Here is a 21426-nt window from a genome sequence, read left to right as displayed (position 1 = left end):
CAAACTCGGCCGATTTGGGAAGCCATCCCAGTCCAAAGGTAGGAGACCCAGAGTGGCTGAACCGTATGTATATCTGTGTACAGAGAGTCTTTCTTGCCCAAGATCCCTCCGGGGCTTCACTAGTCTCCATAGATGTCAGTGAGGTCCCGGGTGGATTAAAGAAAGATTTTACTGCCTGACACCGGGAGGGCTGACCCTGACGTGCTGCTCACGGTGATTACAGAGCCCTGCAGTACACTCCACTCCAGAGGAATATGCCAGAGAATGAGCGGAGAAGGGGTCATTTAAACCCACTTCCATACACACCTCTACTTAAGCTTTGACACTGTTACTAAATTGTGCCTTTTGAGTGTGAAGAGATGTCCTTGCCTGATTATTTCCATTAACAATCATTTATGGATGGGCTCCTTCAGCTTGTGATGAGCTCTAACTTGTCTCAGCTTGTTTGGAGAGGGTCTGCATTGCTATGGTCAGGAACCTGTTGGTGATCTTTTTTTTTTTTTTTTTTTAAGAATGACAGAGAAGCCCTGCCAGAAGTGAGTGGGTAAGCCTACCGTCTTGACTAAGATGCCCAGAATGGTGACAGGGAGAATCAATGTGAATTCCCATCTCCTCACTTTGCATTTCTATCATGTCTGACTGTTAGGTACTGAAAACAAGTAGGCATCATCTGTAGTTGTACTCACATTTGATAAGAATGAACTGGACTTGCTTTGGACAAGTAACTTGGCTGGGCCTTAACACCCAAGCTGAAGACACCAACCAGTGGAATCAAAGTCACCAAAGACTGGTGATACTTTTCAGGAAAAGTCATACGAACAAGGGCATGAATCATTCCATTTTTGTATTCCTCTGAGCTCTGCCCTGGTCATTCATCTCTGAGATGCATCATTTAATTGGAAGGAAAACAAATCTAAATGTCCTAGACATCACGTGCTGTCTTAGGAGCTAAAAAAGACATTCAGAAATCAATCCCCTTAATTTTGTACATAACAAAACCCAAGCAAAGATTCACTGGATGATTATTCAAGGTCTCACAGCTTCTTACTGGCACAGATAGTTTTTTTTTTTCCTCCTCTCCCACATCAAAGTGGTGGTCTTCCCATCTTGATGGTTGCCTCTCTGTCACTCTTGCCTCTTTCTCAACTCTGCTGAGCACCTGCAGGTTTTGTCCTGGCACCTTCAAGGTGCTGCAGAACACTTTAACAGACAAACAATTTCACCATCAAGTGTTTTCACCTCTTGCCAAGACAATTATTCCTGACAGCAAGCCGGCTGATTGAGCCATAAACTATAAAGTGTTGGGAGACTGGGGCGGGCAGGGGTAAACATTGGCCAACCATTCAGCAAGTATTGTTGAGTACAAGCCACCCAATCCCCATGGCTGCTAGGAAGAAAATTCTCCTAATGTAGGCAGCTTGGCAAAGTGATGATAGAGCCTGCCAAATGGGCAAGAAGAGGTCCCACTTTGGATGTCACTTGATTTGTAGAGCTGGTACAGAGAGGCAGAAAAGAGTTGAGTGTTGGCAAGAAGGAAGGAGAATAAAATTAAATTCACTGCATTTATATGTGAGTTTTCTTTTAAGTACACTACTTAAAACGTAGAAGATGTGTCTCGGCTGTAATTAAAATATATGTATGTACATATATATATTGCTTTTCACATTATTATCCCCCAAATCATTTCATCTGGATGGTATCTTTAAACCTTTCCCACTTCTAATGTGGCAAGTTTGCATCTTTTCTACGGTTTTAAACCCCTTGGCAGAACCGTATACATTAACAGATTGAAATGAGCTTTATTGAAATTTAGCTATTCTAAGTCATCTGAGTTGCAGAATCCCAATTTATTATGTATTTAAAGCATACCAGCCCTGATTAAATCAATGCAAATTAGGTTAAATAAGAACAACATGAATCAAGTGTTTCAGCAAAGTTGAGTTGAGAAACGACAACTTTTGAGTCACCACAGCAAGTTGATGTGGCTGGTTTTCACCAGTTTTAATTTCGTGCATCTTAGGGTCCAACACAATTAAAAAGTAAGAAAAGGAAAGAGTTCACCTGAAGTTCTCTTGTTCCCCTTGTTTGAGCTCTCATATCTCTGTACCTCTCTTGTGAGAACATCTAATGTGCTAGGTTCTAATGTGACGGTTGTGTGTATACATGATCAATCTCTTTTTCTGGGCTAACACAGCTTTCTGTTGGTAGATGTCTTCTTGAGTCTTGGATGTTGATGAGAGATACTTTTTACCCTTTAAAACACCCTTGATAACTTCCGTGTTTGTACAGGGGAAAAGATTAAGCATCCTTCCTGAATGGCCGTAGTAGTTGAGCATCAAGAAAACCACCTCAAGCCATCAGGCCAATGTGTGATTGGGGAGTGGGGTAAGAAAGAACAAGAATCTTGAAATTGAGGCTTCTGAAAATGGGAAGAAACTCTGAGGTAGGTGAAGTGTGAGTCTGATTGCCAAAACACAATCTGGAACTAAGAGGAGGTGGAAGAGCGAGTTTGATGCAGCTGGGGAGGCCAGAAGTATAGCTTGGAGGAAGGAGAGGTAATTAATTCTTCTTCTCTTAAGCCTTATACATTAAACTTTGCATAATAAACTCTCCTGCTTTTTCTTGGTACTTGATGGTGTGATGGGGTCGGGGGTGGGGGGTGGTCACACACAGTTTAATGTGTGTGTGTATATATATATCAGTTCAGTTCAGTCGCTCAGTTGTGTCTGACTCTTTGCGACCCCATGGACTGCAGCATGCTGGGCTTCCCTATCTATCACCAACTCCTGGAGCCTACTCAAACTCATGTCCATCACGTCAGTGATGCCATCCAACCATCTCAAAATGCCCCCCTTCTCCCACCTTCAATCTTCCCCAGCATCAGGGTCTTTTCCAGTGAGTCAGTTCTTTGCATCAGGTGGCGAAAGTACTGGAGTTTCAGCTTCAGCATCAGTCCTTCCAATGAATACTCAGGAGTGAATATGTTGTATCTATGAATATGTTGTACCTCTCCCATTTCATCTCAACTGAAGGCCACTTCCAATTTGTTTGAGTCAAAATAGTTTGTGAACCAAGAGGTACAAGTAATAAAAGTCTGATATAAGCATGCATTCTGAAGACTGGCCTTCCATTAGGAGTCCTTGGCAGTGCTCAGGACAAGAGAAATTCAAGTCGTGATTTTAATGTTCTCTCAGTGCTTGGACCAGCCTGGACCTTGATCTTTACGTGATTATCTTTAATTTTCCATAGCAGTGAGCCATGGCTTTTCTTTAAAAGGAAACATTTAGAGGTAGGGAAGGAGGGTGGGAGTCACAATTTCAAAAGGAGAAAATTAACTCTGTTGTTCCTATGGGCAGGCCACATACAACTGGCCTTTTACAACCTGCTTTGGAAAATGTATGTGGAACCAAAGGGTAAGGACTTAAGGCTTCTCTCAGGAGATCTACTTAAAGGAGCTTATTTTTTAAAAAAAGAAGGTCATTTTTCTTATCAAACTTTATCCCCTTAGAACAAGGTAGTAATATGGCTAGCACTAGCAGTACTTATTATGCTCAATGCAAGATGTTAAATCACGGGAGTAAACCAAGGAAATGCAATGACTCAGTGCTTTCCTCCTGGAACTTTAGGTAAGAGAGAGAAACAAACACTGAGGGACTTTGCTGATAATATTTATTTATTGCCCAGTGCTTGACAGCAGATGTCCCTAGAACACATAAATGAGAAGAGCTGACAGGTAAGATGGGACCGATGCTAAAAAGCTTCACTGAAAAAGTAAAGTTGATAGAGTACGGACTCAAGACGTAGGCTCTCAGACCTGAGGGGTGGCATCATAAAAGCATACCTAGGATAGGGAACTGAAAGCCTTACATTGTGATGAGTGGATTAATTCCCTAGTTCTCAGAGGGAAGAAGAGGGACAGAGACAGAGGAAGTGTTGGGAGAGGAAGGAAGTTGGGAAAGGGCTTCCAAACCTTCCCTGTATTAAGACCACGTATTGGTCCCCAGAGCTAGTTCTTTAGCTAGGTGTGGTTTGACAAATACTGGTGATAAATTAAGTCTGATTTAAATGGTGCACCTTAGGTGGAAAATGTCTGAGACTTCAGGTATGGGATCAACCTCGAGAAATGACAGCATAGCTTGTATAATAACTTTTGAAGATGGCCATTGCTAATTTGATGATTACCAGGGAGAAGGCGATGGCACCCCACTCCAGTACTCTTGCCTGGAGAATCCCATGGACGGAAGAGCCTGGTAGGCTGCAGTCCATGGGGTCACTAAGAGTCAGACACGACCGAGTGACTTCACTTTCACTTCTCACTTTCATGTATTGGAGAAGGAAATGGCACCCCACTCCAGTATTCTTGCCTGGAGAATCCCAGGGACAGAGGAGCCTGTTGGGCTGCTATCTATGGGGTCGCACAGAGTCGGACACGACTGACACGATTTAGCAGCAGCAACAGAAGCAGCAGTTGCCATTAAATGAATTCTATTTTTTTAAAAAGGGCTTCCAATGCTATGCTGAAATTTTTAGTTTGCTGTACCCTTCTAGTTTTGAAGGAAATGGCAACCCACTACAGTACTCTTGCCTGGAAAATTCCAAGGACGGAGGAGCCTGGTAGGCTATAGTCTATAGGGTCGCAAAGAGTTAGACACGACTGAGTGACTTCACTTTCACTTTCTAGTCTCGAAGACTGAACACTTTCGAGTTATCTTTGACTCTTGTAATAAATACGTGGGTTAGTTCCTGAGGCCTGTTCTGCTATCCCAGGCCCCGCTCTGCAAGCTCCCTCTGCATTGCCATATGCTTTGATCATGTCATATTACACCTAACTGCTGTATATACTCTCTCTATCTTTGCTTACCTTCATCCTCACCATCCTTCAAGGTTGATGTTAAATTTCCTCTATGTCTTCTTTATTGATTCCCATGTAAAGTGATCTCTCATTCTTCTGAACTCTGTTAACAGCTTACCTTTATCAATTCTGCTGCTGGTGCTGTTCACTTTATATGAGTGTGGCAGTCATTTCTAATTATAGTAGTTTAGAACTGAATGCGACATTAAACATCTTGGAGCTTAGGAATAAAAAGACTTCTGCTTTCCCATTCTCTCTTAGTATGATCCTACACAGGTCACTCCATTATCAGTGAAATAGGAACAAGGATGGCTATCTTAAAGGATTCTTGGGGAAAATTCAATGAGCTCATGTATATTAGAGTTTTGCAACTCAAAAGTGTAAGCCTAGGACTAGCAGCCTTACAGCATGTTAGAAAGGCAGAAGTTTAGGTTTCTTTCTAGATATGTTGAATCAAATCTGCACTTTACCATTAACTCCAGGTTAAAATTAAATTTTGAAAAGCATTCTATTAGAACATTCTATTAGAAGTATTCACATTCTAACCTGAAAAAGTAACCCAGATATCTTTAATGTCTAGTTTTATAATTGAGGAGTTGAAGGGTCAGAAATGTTAAGTGATTGCCCAAGATTGGTATTCTTTTTATTGGTGATAAAAAAGAATTCAGATAAAAACCTTGCATTTTCTGAATCTTGTTCTCTGTTCTATTAAATTCCAAACACAGAATTCAAAGTATGTGTCTATCTCAGTACTTAGCACTTAGTAGGGCTCTTAATAAAGGTTGGTTGCTTCCCAGATGGAACAGTGGTAAAGAATTTGCCTGTCAATGCAAGAGATGTGGGTTTGATCCCTGGGTTGGGAAGATCCTTTGGAGTAGGAAATGGCAACCTACTCTAGTCTTCCTGGTTACAAAATTCCATGGACAGAGGAGACTAGTGGGCTATAGTCCATGGGGTTGCAAAGAGTCAGATAAGACTGAGCACACACACACACACGTACATGTGGCAGTAAGTATCAGTTCAGTTCAGTTCAGTCGCTCAGTTGTGCCCGACTCAGCGACCCCATGAATCACAGCACGCCAGGCCTTCCTGTCCATCACCAACTCCAGGAGTTCACTCACTCATGTCCATTGAGTCAGTGATGCCATCCAGCCATCTCATCCTCTGTCATCCCCTTCTCCTCCTGTCCCCAATCCCTCCCAGCATCAGGGTCTTTTCCAGTGAGTCAACTCTTCACATGAGGTGGCCAAAGTACTGGAGTTTCAGCTTCAGCATCAGTCCTTCCAATGAACACCCAGGACTGATCTCCTTTAGAATGGACTGGTTGGATCTCCTTGCAGTCCAAGGGACTCTCAAGAGACTTCTCCAACACCAAGTTTAAAAGCATCAATTCTTTGGCGCTCAGCTCTCTTCACAGTCCAACTCTCACATCCATACATGACCACTGGAAAAACCATAGCCTTGACTAGACGAACCTTTGTTGGCAAAGTAATGTCTCTGCTTTTGAATATGCTATCTAGGTTGGTCATAACTTTCCTTCCAAAGGGTAAGCGTCTTTTAATTTCATGGCTGAGGTCACCATCTGCAGTGATTTTGGAGCCCAGAAAAATAGTCTGACACTGTTTCCACTTTTTCCCCATCTATCTGCCATGAAGTGATGGGACCAGATGCCATGGTCTTAGTTTTCTGAATGTTGAGCTTTAAGCCAACTTTTTCACTCTCCTCTTTCACTTTCTTCAAGAGGCTTTCTAGTTCCTCTTCACTTTCTGCCATAAGGGTGATGTCATCTACATATCTGAGGTTATTGATATTTCTCCCGGCAGTCTTGATTCCAGCTTGTGCTTCTTCCAGCCCAGCGTTTCTCATGATGTACTCTGCATAGAAGTTAAATAAGAAGGGTGACAGTATACAGTCTTGACGTACTCCTTTTCCTACTTCGAACCAGTCTGTTGTTCCATGTCCAGTTCTAACTGTTGCTTCCTGACCTGCATATAGGTTTCTCAAGAGGCAGGTCAGGTGGTCTGGTATTCCCATCTCTTGAAGAATTTTCCATAGTTTATTGTGATCCACACAGTCAAAGGCTTTAGCATAGTCAATAAAGCAGAAATAGATGTTTTTCTGGAACTCTCTTGCTTTTTCCATGATCCAGCGGATGTTGGCAATTTGATCTCTGGTTCCTCTGACTTTTCTAAAACCAGCTTGAACATCTGGAAGTTCACAGTTCATGTATACTACTGAAGCCTGATTTGGAGATTTTTGAGCATTAATTTACCAGCATGTGAGATGAGTGCAATTGTGCAGTAGTTTGAGGATTCTTTGATGTTGCCTTTCTTTGGGATTGGAATGAAAACTGACCTTTTCCAGTCCTGTGGCCACTGCTGAGTTTTCCAAATTTGCTGGCATATTGAGTGTAGCTCTTTCACAGCATCATCTTTCAGGATTTGAAATAGCTCAACTGGAATTCCATCACCTCCACTAGCTTTGTTCATAGTGATGCTTTCTAAGGCCCACTTGACTTCACATTCCAGGATGTCTAGCTCTAGGTGAGTGATCATACCATTGTGATTATCTGGGTCATGAAGCTCTTTTTTGTACAGTTCTTCTGTGTATTTTTGCCACCTCTTCTTAATATCTTCTGCTTCTGTTAGGTCCATACCATTTCTGTCCTTTATGTAGCCCATCTTTGCATGAAATGTTCCCTTGGTATCTCTAATTTTCTTGAAGAGATCTCTAGTCTTTCCCATTCTGTTGTTTTCCTCTATTTCTTTGCATTGATTGCTGAGGAAGGCTTTTTTATCTCTCCTTGCTATTCTTTGGAACTCTGCATTCAGATGCTTATATCTTTCCTTTTCTCCTTTGCTTTTCACTTCTCTTCTTTTCACAGCTATTTGTAGAGCCCTTGTATGTGTTTTATGCAACCCCTGGCTTATATTATTCCTGTTTTATTATCACTGTCAGCCTGTATGTATTTCTCTTGGATGTTTAAGTTTGACTTTTTTATTATAGAAGAATGAAGAAAAGGAAAAAAGACAAGAAAAAATAAAATTTAAAATCAAGATTATCACCTAAAATTTAACCACCTGGAGATAAACTGTTAATTGTTGAGGACATATTCTTCTAGAATTGGTCTATTTTATATGTATTTATATTTTATAAAAATACAATAACATTCTGCCAATACATACTACTTTGTAACTGATTTTTTCATTGTTGACATTTTCCCATAGACAAAATACAAATTGATAGGATCATCCTCAATAACTGCAAACCATTCTAATAAATTTATCCATGTCTTCTTTCTTACCAGTTAGGCAGCATCTGTTTTTTAGCCATTATAAATTTATTGGGATAACATCCTCATATATACACTACAATAGACTGATGGTTTCAGTTCAGTTCAGTTCAGTCCCTCAGTCGTGTCTGACTCTTTTCGACCCCCTGAATCACAGCATGCCAGGCCTCCCTGTCCATCACCAACTCCCAGGGTTCACTCAAACTCATGTCCATCAAGTCGGTGATGCCATCCAGCCATCTTATCCTCTGTTGTCCCCTTATCCTCCTGACCCCAATCCCTCCCAGAATCAGGGTATTTTCCAGTGAGTCGACTCTTTGCATGAGGTGGCCAAAGTATTGGAGTTTCAGCTTCAGCAGAGGCGGCCTTACAAATAGCTGTGAAAAGAAGAGAATCGAAAAGCAAAGGAGAAAAGGAAAGATATAAGCCTCTGAATGCAGAATTCCAAAGAATAGCAAGGAGAGATAAAAAAGCCTTCCTCAGCAATCAATGCAAAGAAATAGAGGAAAACAATAGAATGGGAAATACTACAGATCTCTTCAAGAAAATTAGAGATACCAAGGGAACATTTCATGCAAAGAAGGGCTCGATAAAGGACAGAAATGGTATGGGCCTAACAGAAGCAGAAGGTATTAAGAAGAGGTGGCAAGAATACACAGAAGAACTGTATAAAAAAGAGCTTCATGACCCAGATAATCACGATGGTGTGATCATTCACCTAGAGCCAGACATCCTGGAATGTGAAGTCAAGTGGGCCTTAGAAAGCATCACTACGAACAAAGCTAGTGGAGGTGATGGAATTCCAGTTGAGCTATTTCAAATCCTGAAAGATGATGCTATGAAAGTGCTGCACCCAATATGCCAGCATATTTGGAAAACTCAGCAGATGCCACAGGACTGGAAAAGGTCAGTTTTCATTCCAATCCCAAAGAAAGGCAATGCCAAAGAATCCTCAAACTACCGCACAATTGCACTCATCTCACACAGTAGTAAAGACTGATGGTTTATATCCCCTCAAATTCATGTATTGAAACCTGATCCCCAATGTGGTGTTATATGGAGGTGGGGCCTGCCCGAGGTTATTAAGTCACAAGACTAAAGCCCTCAGGATTGGGTTCAGAGGGTGGGGCCTTAAAAAAAAACTTTCAATACCTAAGGCCAGATTGTCCTCCTGAATGGTTGTACATATTTCAATCTCAATATCTCTTAATATCTCTTTTGTTGCTTTATTGTTTTCCTCTATATACTCCACACACACACACACACACACACACACACACTCCACCACAAATAGAAGCCTTTTTGTTTCCCTTTCCTTCATCTGGTGTGCCCACTGAGATCCCTGTTGGAATCTGTTCTTGGTTACTTGGAACCATCCCTTCTTCCTATTCCCTCCCTCCTTTATGCAGAGGCAGAGGGAGCCTTGGGTTTTGGGGTCTTCAGTGTTCCTTCTGGGAGCTTCTGAGGGTTTCATTCCCATATCCTATTAAGTGACTAGCCAGCCAGATTATTTCCACAGAAGTGCTCTGTGGAAGTTAGAGTGTTTAAATATATTTGTCAAATGAACTAGACTCTGCACTGTTGTTTATGATTCACAAACATTATCTCAATCATGCAAAATCTTGTTTTTCATGGCTTCACCCACTTATTTGGGACATTCTATAACATCAAACCTGGGCTTCCCTGGTAGCTCAGCTGGTGAAGAATCTGTCTGCAATGCAGGAGACCCCCAGTTCAATTCCTGGGTTGGGAAGATCCCCTGGAGAAGGGATAGTCTACCCTCTCTAGTATGCTTGGGCTTCCATGGTGGCTCAGATGATAAAAAAATCTCCTGCAGTATGAGAGACCTGGGTTCAATCCCTGGGTTGAGAAGATCCCCTGGAGGAGGGCATGGCAACCCATTCCAGTATTCTTGCCTGGAGAATCCCCATGGACAGAGCAGCCTGGCAGGCTACAGTCCATGGGGTCGCAAAGAGTCGTACATGACTGAGAAACTAAGCACAGCACATAACATCAAACCAATGTGCCAGAGCAGATTCAGAAACATGTATTTAATTGTAAACTAACAGGTGTATTTGACATTAACTTGGCACTCACCATACCAAGAAGTGATTCTAAAAGTTTGGATTTCGAATGCTATAACAAGATGCTGGTGTAAAAATCTCTTTTCTCTCAAGGTCCCAAGGATTTATGGGGATAACTGGACAACTACAGTTCTTCTGCTTGATATTAACAAGTCTCACCTCCTCTCCTCAAAACAAATAATGGAACCAATTTAATTCAGTAGTAAATTCTGTCTGTGATACATCTTAACATTTAATGATCTTGTTTTATAGAATTTTCCAGATGTTGCCAATTTTGTCCTTGCAGCTTTTAGAATCCTCTAATATCTACCCCTGTAGGTGTGGAAGACTATCAGTTATGAGAAGCCATATATAAAGAGCATAGGACTTTCCACATTGCACTGATAAATGTGCCCCCTTTCCTCTTAGTGCAATCTGGCACAGTGCTGGCTTTTTAGAACTTCTTGCTGAAGTATGTTTATTAACTGGCTTGAATTCTTGCTTAATCAATAGCCTGGGGAATCTGAGTTAAATATTAAAAAAAATTATATTACATTGATATATAGGCACACATTGTTAACACAGGAAGGTCCAAGCTTTTGAAGTCATACAGATTAATGCCATTTATATGTGGCCGCATTTCATACATCTAGTTTGTGTGGGAAATCCCTCACCAGCCATGAGCAGTGAGCCTTCTGTGGTAAATTAGCCAGTTGAATGCATTTATGTCTTTATTCAGCCATCTCCCATTCTCTGGAACCACTTCTTAATCTTTCACAGGCACCTTGAGAATGCTTTTTTAATAATTCAGTATCAATGCTGCTGCTGTTCTTATTTGTTTTTGTTAGTTTAAGTCAAATGGAGGTTTAGCTGTTGAGATAAAGTTAGATAAAATGTGGTCCCTGCCTTGGGTATTCTTGAATCTGGAGTGGAGGTGATGGTAACAAAGCAATGTGATTCATGCTATGGCAGAGATGTAAACAGAAATTGAGGTTGGAGAGATTTCTGTAGTTAACTGAGCAAGGACAGAGGAGCTGGGAGAAAAGGAGGAGGGTTGACCAGAGGGAAGGAAAGCTACTCCAGCCAGTAGGCAAGGTCTGTGAAAATGCTATATGTGCTTCTGATATGTTTACAGTGTCTGGAGCACAGGATGAAAGGGAGGGAAGGGGAGACATGAGACTGGAGTGTTAGAGACAGATTGAGAAATACTTTCCATCAGGATTATGATTTCTAAAATGTGGGTCCCAGAGGGATGATACGGGGAGGGAGGAGGGAGGAGGGTTCAGGATGGGGAACATGTGTATACCTGTGGCAGATTCATGTTGATATATGGCAAAACCAATACAATATTGTAAAGTTAAAAAATAAAATTTAAAAAATGGAGAAAAAAAAAAAATAAAAAAAATAAAATGTGGGTCCAAGGAATAAAATCCTGATGATTGTCTTGAACATGAAGAGCAGGGAAAAGGATACTGAAAGCAGGGAGAGGAGTTGGGAGGCTACCGTATCTGCCCCACTGAGATATCATGTAAGACTGACTATATTACATGAGAGATGGACAGGACAGGACAAGCACAAACATGGTTTTGTAGTGGAATCCACAATCCTTTGTTTCTCTAAGAAACAGTTAAAGATGACTCCAATGAATGGATTGATTAAGGATAGATGGAAGGTAAGGAAGAGTAAGATGTGAGAGAAAACTCTAATGTTTAGAGCTAAGAGTAAGTAGTTAAAGGGAATTCCCTGGTGGTCCAGTGATTAGGACTCTGAACTCTCACTGTCCAGGGCTTGGGTTCAATCCCTGGTTGGGGAACTAAGATCCTGCAAGCTGCAAGGCATGGCTCAATAAATAAATAGGTAAATAAATAAGAGTAAGCAATTAAAGATGTGAACAAAGGTTACATCTGGACATAAGGATCCAGGGAATCCCTGAAACATGCTTAGTAGTTACTGTGGTGGCAGTAGACACAAATCCTCAGTGAGAAAGACTAAATCGAAGCTGATGGACAATCAGCTTCCTCTATGGCTCAGGGAGTAAAGAATTCACCTGCAATTCAAGAGATACAGAAGATGCAGGTTTTCTCCCTGGGTTGGGAACATCCCCTGGAGGAGGAAAATGGCATCCCACTCCAGTATTCTTGCCTGAAAAATCCCATAGACAGAGGAACCTGGCAGGCTATAATCCAAAGTGTTGCAAAGAGTCAGACACGGCTGAGTGGGTACACACGCGTAATGCACGATCAGAAGACTTTGCAGACTGGTGAGGTAATGTGGATGGGGAGTATACGGCCTGTGCTATCTGCAAGTGCATGGTTTTGATTAAAGGCTTTCAAATTCTAATTTTTAAGAATTCCATTCTATAAACAGGTGATATTGTAGACCCTATTCAGCTTATGCAATACTAGTTTGGAAAGCTTCTTTTAAAGTGATGATTCTCAACATGGAAGAATAGGAGGGAGCAGAAGAGGTGGAGAGCACTTCAATAGGAGGAACAAAGTAAGGAACACTGCCCAAGTCCACAGTGAATGGCTTCTAATAGTAGGCATGGCCCTGAGGCTGTGAATAATAAGTAACTCACTTGGCTGTGAAAAAGAAAAAATGTGGAGGAGATCGACAGGTTTTGAGAAGAGCCCAAATGGTCAAGGACCACCAATATTGGAAGAGGCTACCCAACAATTCGTAAAGCTGCAAAGTGACATTTTTAGTGTGACATCATGTTAGTTGCTCCATCATCTCCAACTCTTTGCCACCCTATGTGCTGCAGTCCACCAGGCTCCTCTCTCAGTGAAATTCTCCAGACAAGAATGTTGGAGAGGGTTGCCATTCCCTTCTCCAGGGAATCTTTGCAATCCAGGGATCAAACCCAGGTATCCTGAATTGCAGGCAGATTCTTTGCCATCTGAGTCACCAAGGAAGTGCAAGACCAGTGCTGTCTGTCTACGGACTCTGGGTCAAGGACTGACTGACTTTGAGTCCTTTGTCCAAGAGGGTTTGCCATTGGCAACTGATATCAGCCTAAGATCATTTCTCTGTAAATGGACCTTGCATTACCTTCTCAAACATGAAATAAGGTGATGGCTAGAGATCAAGTCCTTCAGAATGCAATTCTGTATTTGTGTTTTAGCAGAAGAATCTGAGACATTGAATAGCTTACTACAAGGAACTTTTAAAATTTTTGACTCTAGGCTGAGAAGTATTCTGCCATTTACAAGCTGCATGACCTGAGCAAGCAACTAGTTTCCAAACAGAAGTATTCAAAATAGTAAAATAAAAGACATAAATAATAGATATAATTAAAATAAAAAGATATAAATAATAGAAATAATTCAAATTCTATTGCAGTAACTAGTTATATTCATTTCTATTATATGAGAACAAAATTATAAAAGAAGGAAGACAGGATGGAAAAAGAGTCATAAGCTGGAATAGTGTCTAAACCTCTAAATTAAACTCTTGCTGCTGCTGCTGCTAAGTCGTTTCAGTCATGTCCAACTTTGTGCGACCCCATAGACAGCAGCCCACCAGGCTCCCTGTCCCTGGGATTCTCCAGGCAAGAGTACTGGAGTCGGGTGCCATTGCCTTCTACTCTTATCACTCCTTAAATCAGTTCAGTTCAGTTCAGTTCAGTCGCTCAGTCGTGTCCAACTCTTTGTGACTCCATGAACTGCAGCACACCAGGCCTCGCTGTTCACCACCAACTCCTGGAGCCTACCCAAACTCATGTCCGTTGAGTCCGTGATGCCATCCAACCATCTCATCCTCTGTTGTCCCCTTCTCCTCCTGACCTCAATCTTTCCCTGCATCAGGGTCTTTTCAAATGAATCAGCTCTTCTCATCATGTGGCCAAAGTATTGGAGTTTCAACATCAGACCTTCCAATGAACACCTAGGACTGATCTCATTTAGGATGGACCTGTTGGATCTCCTTGCAGGCCAAGGGACTCTGAAGAGTCTACTCCAACACCAAGTTCAGAAGCATCAATTCTGTGCTCAGCTTTCCTTATATTCCAACTCTCACCTCCACACATGACCACTGGAAAAACTATAGCTTTGACTAGATGGACCTTTGTGGGCAAAGTAATGTCTCTGCTTTTTGATATGCTATCTAGGTTGGTCATAACTTTCCTTCCAAGGAGTAAGCATCTTTTAATTTCATGGCTGCAATCACCATCTGCAGTGATTTTGGAGCCGAAAAAAATAAAGTCTGACACTGTTTCCACTGTTTCCCCATCTATTTGCCATGAAGTGGTGGGACCAGATGCCATGATCTTAGTTTTCTGAATGTTGAGCTTTAAGCCAACTTTTTCACTCTCCTCTTTCACTTTCATCAAGAGGTTCTTTAGTTCTTCTTCACTTTCTGCCATAAAGGTGTTATTATCTGCATATCTGAGGTTATTGATGTTTCTCCCACCAACCTTGATTCCAGCTTCTGCTTCATCGAATCCAGCATTTCTCATGATGTACTTTGCATATAAGTTGAATAAGCACAGTGACAATATACAACCTTGACATACTTCTTTTCCTATTTGGAACCAGTCTGTTGTTCCATGTCCAGTTCTAACTGTTGCTTCCTGGCATGCATATAGGTTTCTCAAGGGGCATGTCAGGTGGTCTGGTATTCCCATCTCTTTCAGAATTTTCCAGTGTATTCTGATCCACACCATCCAAGGCTTTGGCATAGTCAATAAAGCAGAAATAGATGTTTTTCGGAACTTTCTTGCTTTTTTGATGATCCAGGGGATGTTGGCAATTTGATCTCTGGTTCTGCCTTTTCTAAAACCAGCTTGAATACCTGGAAGTTCACGCTTCACATATTGCTGAACCCTGGATTGGAGAATTTTGAGCATTACTTTACTAGCGTGTGAAATGAGTGCAATTGTGCGGTACTTTGAGGATTCTTTGGCATTGCCTTTCCTTGGGATTGGAATGAAAACTGACCTTTTCCAGTCCTGTGGCATCTGCTGAGTTTTCCAAATTTGCTGGCATATTGAGTGTAGCACTTTCACAGCATCATCTTTTAGGATTTGCAATAGCTCAACTGGAATTCCATCACCTCCACTAGCTTTGTTTGTAATGATGCTTCCTAAGGCCCACTTGACTTCACATTCCAGGATGTCTGGCTCTAGGTGAGTGATCACACCATCGTGGTTATCTGGGTCATGAAGATCTTTTTTGTACAGTTCTTCTGTATATTCTTGCCACCTCTTCTTAATATCTTCTGCTTCTGTTAGGTCCATAACCATTTCTGTCCTTTATTGAGTCTATCTTTGTTCCCTTGGTATCTCTAATTTTCTTGAAGAGATCTGTAGTCTTTCCCATTCTATTGTTTTCCTCTATTTCTTTGTACTGATCGCTGAGGAAGGCTTTCTTATCTCTCCTTGCTATTCTTTGGAACTCTGCATTCAAGTAGGTATATTTTTCCTTTTTCTCCTTTGCTTTTTGCTTCTCTTCTTTTCATAGCTATTTATAAGGCCTCCTCAGACAACCATTTTGCTTTTTTGCATTTCTTTTTCTTGAGGATGGTCTTGATCCCTGTCTCCTGTACAATATCACGAACCTCTGCCCATAGTTCATCAGGTACTCTGTCTATCAGATTTAGTCCCTTAAATCTATTTCTTACTTCCACTGTATAATCATAGGGGATTTGATTTAGGTCACATGTGAATGTTTTAGTGGTTTTCCCCACTTTCTTCAATTTCAGTCTGAATCTGGCAATAAGGAGTTCATGATCTGAGCCACATTCTGCTCCCAGTCTTGTTTTTGCTGACTGTGTAGAGCTTCTCTATCTTTAGCTGCAAAGAGTATAATCAATCTGATTTCGGTGTTGACCATCTGGTGATGTCCATGTGTAGCATCTTCTCTTGTGTTGTTGGAAGAGGATGTTTGCTATGACCAATGCATTCTCTTGGCAAAACTATTAGCCTTTGCCCTGCTTCATTCTGTTCTCCAAGGCCAAATTTGCCTGTTCCTCCAGATGTTTCTTGACTTCCTACTTTTGCATTCCAGCCCCCCATAATGAAAAGGGCATCTTTTTTGGGTGTTAGTTCTAGAAGGTCTTGTAGGTCTTCATAGATCTGTTCAACTTCAGCTTCTTCAGCATTACTCGTCAGGGCATAGACTTGGATTATTGTGATATTGAATGGTTTGCCTTGGAAACGAACAGAGATCATTCTGTCAATTTTGAGATTGCATCCAAGTACTGCATTTTGGACTCTTTTGTTGACTATGATGGCTACTCCATTTCTTCTAAGGGATTCCTGCCCACAATAGTAGATATTCACCCATTCCAGTCCATTTTAGTTCACTGATTCCTAGAATGTCAACGTTCAGTTTTGCCATCTCCTGTTTGACCACTTCCAATTTGCCTTGATTCATGGACCTAACATTCCAGATTCCTATGCAATATTGTTCTTTACAGCATCAGACCTTGCTTCTATCACCAGTCACATCCACAACTGGGTGTTGTTTTTGCTTTGGCTCCATCCCTTCATTCTTTCTGGAGTTATTTCTCCACTGATCTCCTGTAGCATATTGGGCACCTACCGACCTGGGGAGTTCCTCTTTCAGTATCCTATCATTTTGCCTTTTCATACTGTTCATGGGGTTCTCAAGGCAAGAATACTGAAGTGGTTTGCCATCCCCTTCTCCAGTGGACCACATTCTGTCACATCTCTCCACCATGACCCACCCGTCTTGGGTGGCCCCACATGGCATGGCCAAGTTTCATTGAGTTAGACAAGGCTGTGGTCCATGTGATCAGATTGGCTAGTTTTCTGTGATTGTGGTTTCAGTCTGTCTGCCCTCTGATGCCCTCTCTCAGCGGCTACCATCTTCCTTGGGGTTCTCTTACCTTGGACATGGGATATCTCTTCACGGCTGCTCCAGCAAAGCTGCCGTTCCTGACCTTGGACATGGGGTATATCCTCTCTGCCGCTTACTGCTCCTGTGCCTCCCAACCACTGCTAGCTGCTCCTGCACCGCAGTGCATATTTTAGAGGCTGCAGGAAAAAAAAAAAAAAAGCGGAACAAACAAACCAAAACCTTGGTGGTTAAAACAACAGTCATTTAGGTTATGGTCCTGCATGTTATGTCTGGAGATATGTATAAACCAGCCTGTGCTCACTCAGATGTCTGTGGTTAACTGGAGAATTAGCTGGAAACCAGATGAACTGGGAAGGCTTTCCTCAAGGAGTTGTGATTGGCCAGCTGTCGGCTGGGGCGCCTTGCTCTATTGTATGTGGCCTTTCATCCCCTGGCAGGCTGGCTTCGGCATGTGGTGCGGTGATTGAATGGTTCTAAGAGCAGCAGAAAGTGCAAGTCGCAGTGCAGATGTGCTTTTCAGGTCTCAGCTTCCAGCCAATCGCTGTGGTCTCTTGGCCAAAGCTAGTCACACGGTCATCCTAACGCAAGGACAGGAGGAAGAGGCTGTATCTCTGCATGGATAGGGAAGTATTTGTGGTTGTTTTTGCAGGTTAAATAAAATAGTACTTGCTTAATATTACTATGGGCTTCCCTGGTGGCTCAGTGGGAAAGAATCCACATGCCAATGAAGGAGACGTGGATTTGATCCCTGGGTTGGGAAGATCTCCTGGAGAAGGAAATGACAACTCACTCCAAGTATTCTTGCCTGGGAAATCCCATGGACAGAGGAGATGGTGGGCTACAGTTCATGGGGTCGCAAAAGAGTCGGACATGACTTAGCGAGTAAACAACATTACTATAACTGTAGGTACTAAATGCTCTAAAGTGATTTTTTTTCTCAAGCCACGCGACCCAAACAGACATCATCCTTAAACACTAAGGACCAGTAGCAGAAGCATCACCTAAAGCTTGTTAGAAACGCAGACTCTCAGACTCCACCTATGATAGACTTGAATCAGAATCTCCATTTTAACATGATCCCAGGTGATTCATAAGCCCAGTGAAGTTTTAGAAACTCTGTATCTTTTCTCTATTCCTCATAATTCCCTTTTGTAGGTTGCTGTGCTCTCCCGTTGAGTGATAGATCTTTGATTTTTCAAGGTGCCAGAACTGTTTCCTCTGCACAATTGAAACAGAACAAACACAGGTTTAAACAGTAAAACAGGTTGCTTCACAGCATGAATAGCTAGAGAGAGAGAGAGGGTATAACATTTTTCTGCTCAATTGTCCTCTGCCTATAAAAATAGAAATTTAAAATTAAAATAACAGTACATAAATATTAAAGAATATTATTGTATTTAACTAGGAAGAACCATTTAGATTTTAGAACAATTTTTAATGTAGAAACAGCTAGGCATATGAACCAACCTTTTATATTCCTAAGCAGTTGCTTAAAGCTGGACTTTGGTTTTCTGAAGGTTGAAAGATTGATGCCCCAATCCTAAGACCACAAGTTAAATATTTCCAGGAAACATCCAAGTCTTTAGGTACTATTTGGCCTTTATGCAACTAATAAGACCAGTAAAACTTATTACGCATCCGGCATGTGCAGGTCTAAATTTAAAAAATTAAGCATTACTATTGTTTGTTGAATTTCCTTCATTTCAGACCCTAGAAGGGAGGCAAAGGAGTAGGTAGGAGAGGCTAAGCTTTTGACAAGTTTATTTCACCAGGCTGAGGACAGACATGGGCATCTAAAGGGCCCAGAACCTTTCTCAACTTTTGACTTAAAGTGAAGGAATCTGGTTACAGTAACCAACACACATCTTTAGTTTGCCTTTCACCTCAAGGCTGAACAGTAAAGAGAGAGAAAAATTTTGCATTAAAGCTTAGTGCTGTCATTCTATATGAAATTTGCTTTGGTTATTTACCTTTTTGGAAGAAGGTAACTTCTTTTTTGAAGCTATAACTAGTACTGTTTTCAACATTTATGCTTTCAACATTTATGCCCTGTTCTTGTCAATCAATCAGTCTACCAGTCAGGACTTAACAAATACCTGTTGAGCAGTTACTATATGCAGGCATATCTTAGTCTGTGAATAAGTCTCAGTAATTTCATAAGCAAACAGACATATAACTTTTAGCTCCTGAAAAGCTAGGGAAAGTTAACATAGAAACCCGTGGAATAGAAAATTTGAGGGAAGGGGCCTACCTTATCTAAGGTTAGGCAGTGCTTCCTTGAGGAGGTGATATTTGAGTTGAAACCTGAATAATGAGAAGAAGGCATCCCGTTAAGGCTCCAGAAGATGAGTATTCCACGGAGAAGGAACAGCAAGTGCCAGGCCCTAAGGCCCAAACAAACCTTTGTTCATGAACCTGTGAAACAGCTAACATGCTGGAACCGTGTGATAGGACTGAAGACACACAAGGGGGTTGCTGAACACAAGATACATTTCCTTAAAGGGTCATTGTATCTTTTGTTAAATCTTCACAAATGTTCACCAGCATCCTCATCAGCTCTATTTCAAACCTTACAGAGTGATATCACAGGAACTAAAGTAAAGCACTTTAACATATTAAATCAATTTGTGCCTTAAAGTTCTATGATATTCTACCACTTTTTGCAATACCTGAAATCAAGGTATCAAAAACCTAAGCCACTTGCCTTAACACAGTTGGTGTTGGTGATAAAAGAGATTTTTCTGCATTCCCTAGATCCATGTATGGGGCAAGTAAGAGGACTGGATGGTGGTAGTGGTTTAGTCACTGAGTCATGTCTGACTCTTTGTGACCTCATGGGCTGTAGCCCGCCAGATTCCTCTGTCTATGAGATATTTCAGGCAAGAATACTGGAGTGGGTAGCCATTTCCTTCTCCAGGGAATCTTACCAACCCAGGGATCAAACCCAGGTCTCCTGCATTGCAGGTGGATTCTTTACCAACTGAGCCACCAGCCTTTTGGCAACATAAAAGCCGAACTGGACTTTTGTACAATATTCCTTCTCCCCTAAGGGTCATCCAGAGCAGATCCAGCAAAAGAGAAGCTGGGACAATTTAAACTTGCCTCCAAGATTACCCCACTCCTCCCAGCCCCCTTCAACCATCTGTTGCTATTTGCGTAGACAAAGAACGGAACAGGATACCAACCACACACATTCAGAAATCTCATTTTGTATGTGGGAGTCTGGATTCATTAACAAGTTTCTCAAACTCTCCCTACACTTACAACACCAGTCTAAACATAATCCAGTGAAGTCATGAAAATAGGTGATGATCATCTTTGTGATGCTGAGATGGAGAGTCTAAATTCATCATCTGCTACTTCCTAGTAAATGTCTTTGGCTTAAGTAGGTTGTTTTTCAGCATCCTTCAAGTAAATAATACTAATTCCAATATTATATAGTCTCTGCACTGTTCATCTTATTCTGCTGCTGCTGCTGCTGCTTCAGTCATGTCCGACCCTGTGTGACCCCATGGACGGCAGCAACCAGGCTCCTCTGTCCCTGGGATTCTCCAGGCAAGAATACTGGAGTGGGTTGCCATTTCCTCCTCCAATGCATGCATGCATGCTAAGTCACTTCAATCATATCCGACTCTGTGCGACCCCATGGATAGCAGCCTACCAGGCTCCTCTGTCCACGGGATTCTCCAGGCAATAATACTGGAGTGGGTTGCCATTTCCTTCTCCAGACCCCTCTTATTCTAACCCATTAAATCCCACTTCCTTTATATGGGCTCTTATTTGCCATACTATTTACTTGCTGCTGCTGCTAAGTCACGTCAGTCGTGTCCGACTCGGTGCAACCCCATAGACAGCAGCCCACCAGGCTCCCCCATCCCTGGGATTCTCCAGGCAAGAACACTGGAGTGGGTTGCCATTTCCTTCTCCATTGCGTGAAAGTGAAAAGTGAAAGTGAAGTCGCTCAGTCACGTCCGACTCGTAGCGACCCCATGGACTGCAGCCTACCAGGCTCCTCCATCCATGGGATTTTCCAGGCAAGAGTACTGGAGTGGCTTGCCATTGCCTTCTCTGACCACAAATCTATATCACCACCCAGGGATTCAAAAGCCATGTTTTGTCGGTACTTACTCTGTTTCATTAACTATGCTAAGTATGGGATGTATAAAATATTCTAGATGATACTCTATTCTTTGAAGTTTTCATTCTTATTGGGGAATCAGTCCCAGAAGTCCACATTAATTCCTCCTTTCTTTGAATTATGACTCATCTAAAAACTAAGTGCTCTGTTAAATGCTGTCTAAAATCGCTCTCTAGTTGTTTCTAAGTCCCCTTCTCTATTTTTTTCCCACATTGCCTAAATGGAAATTTCTCAAAAGCAAACTCCAGATTATATTTCTG

The 21426-nt window shown here is 41.8% G+C and overlaps 1 protein-coding gene and 1 pseudogene across 4 annotated transcripts in view; both read left to right on the top strand.

Moving 5' to 3' along the window:
- CTNNA2 (catenin alpha 2) overlaps positions 1–21426 on the top strand; it is a 1365089-nt gene that overhangs the window by 952443 nt on the left and 391220 nt on the right. The window lies entirely within an intron of this gene.
- LOC139185990 (small nucleolar RNA SNORA72) lies at positions 3951–4051 on the top strand (annotated as a pseudogene).

This window comes from Bos indicus, chromosome 11 (genome assembly GCF_029378745.1).
Source record: "Bos indicus isolate NIAB-ARS_2022 breed Sahiwal x Tharparkar chromosome 11, NIAB-ARS_B.indTharparkar_mat_pri_1.0, whole genome shotgun sequence".
Taxonomy (NCBI): Eukaryota; Metazoa; Chordata; class Mammalia; order Artiodactyla; family Bovidae; genus Bos; species Bos indicus.
Note: the sequence above shows the minus strand (reverse complement) of the source record. Positions and strands in the feature narration are given on the sequence as shown.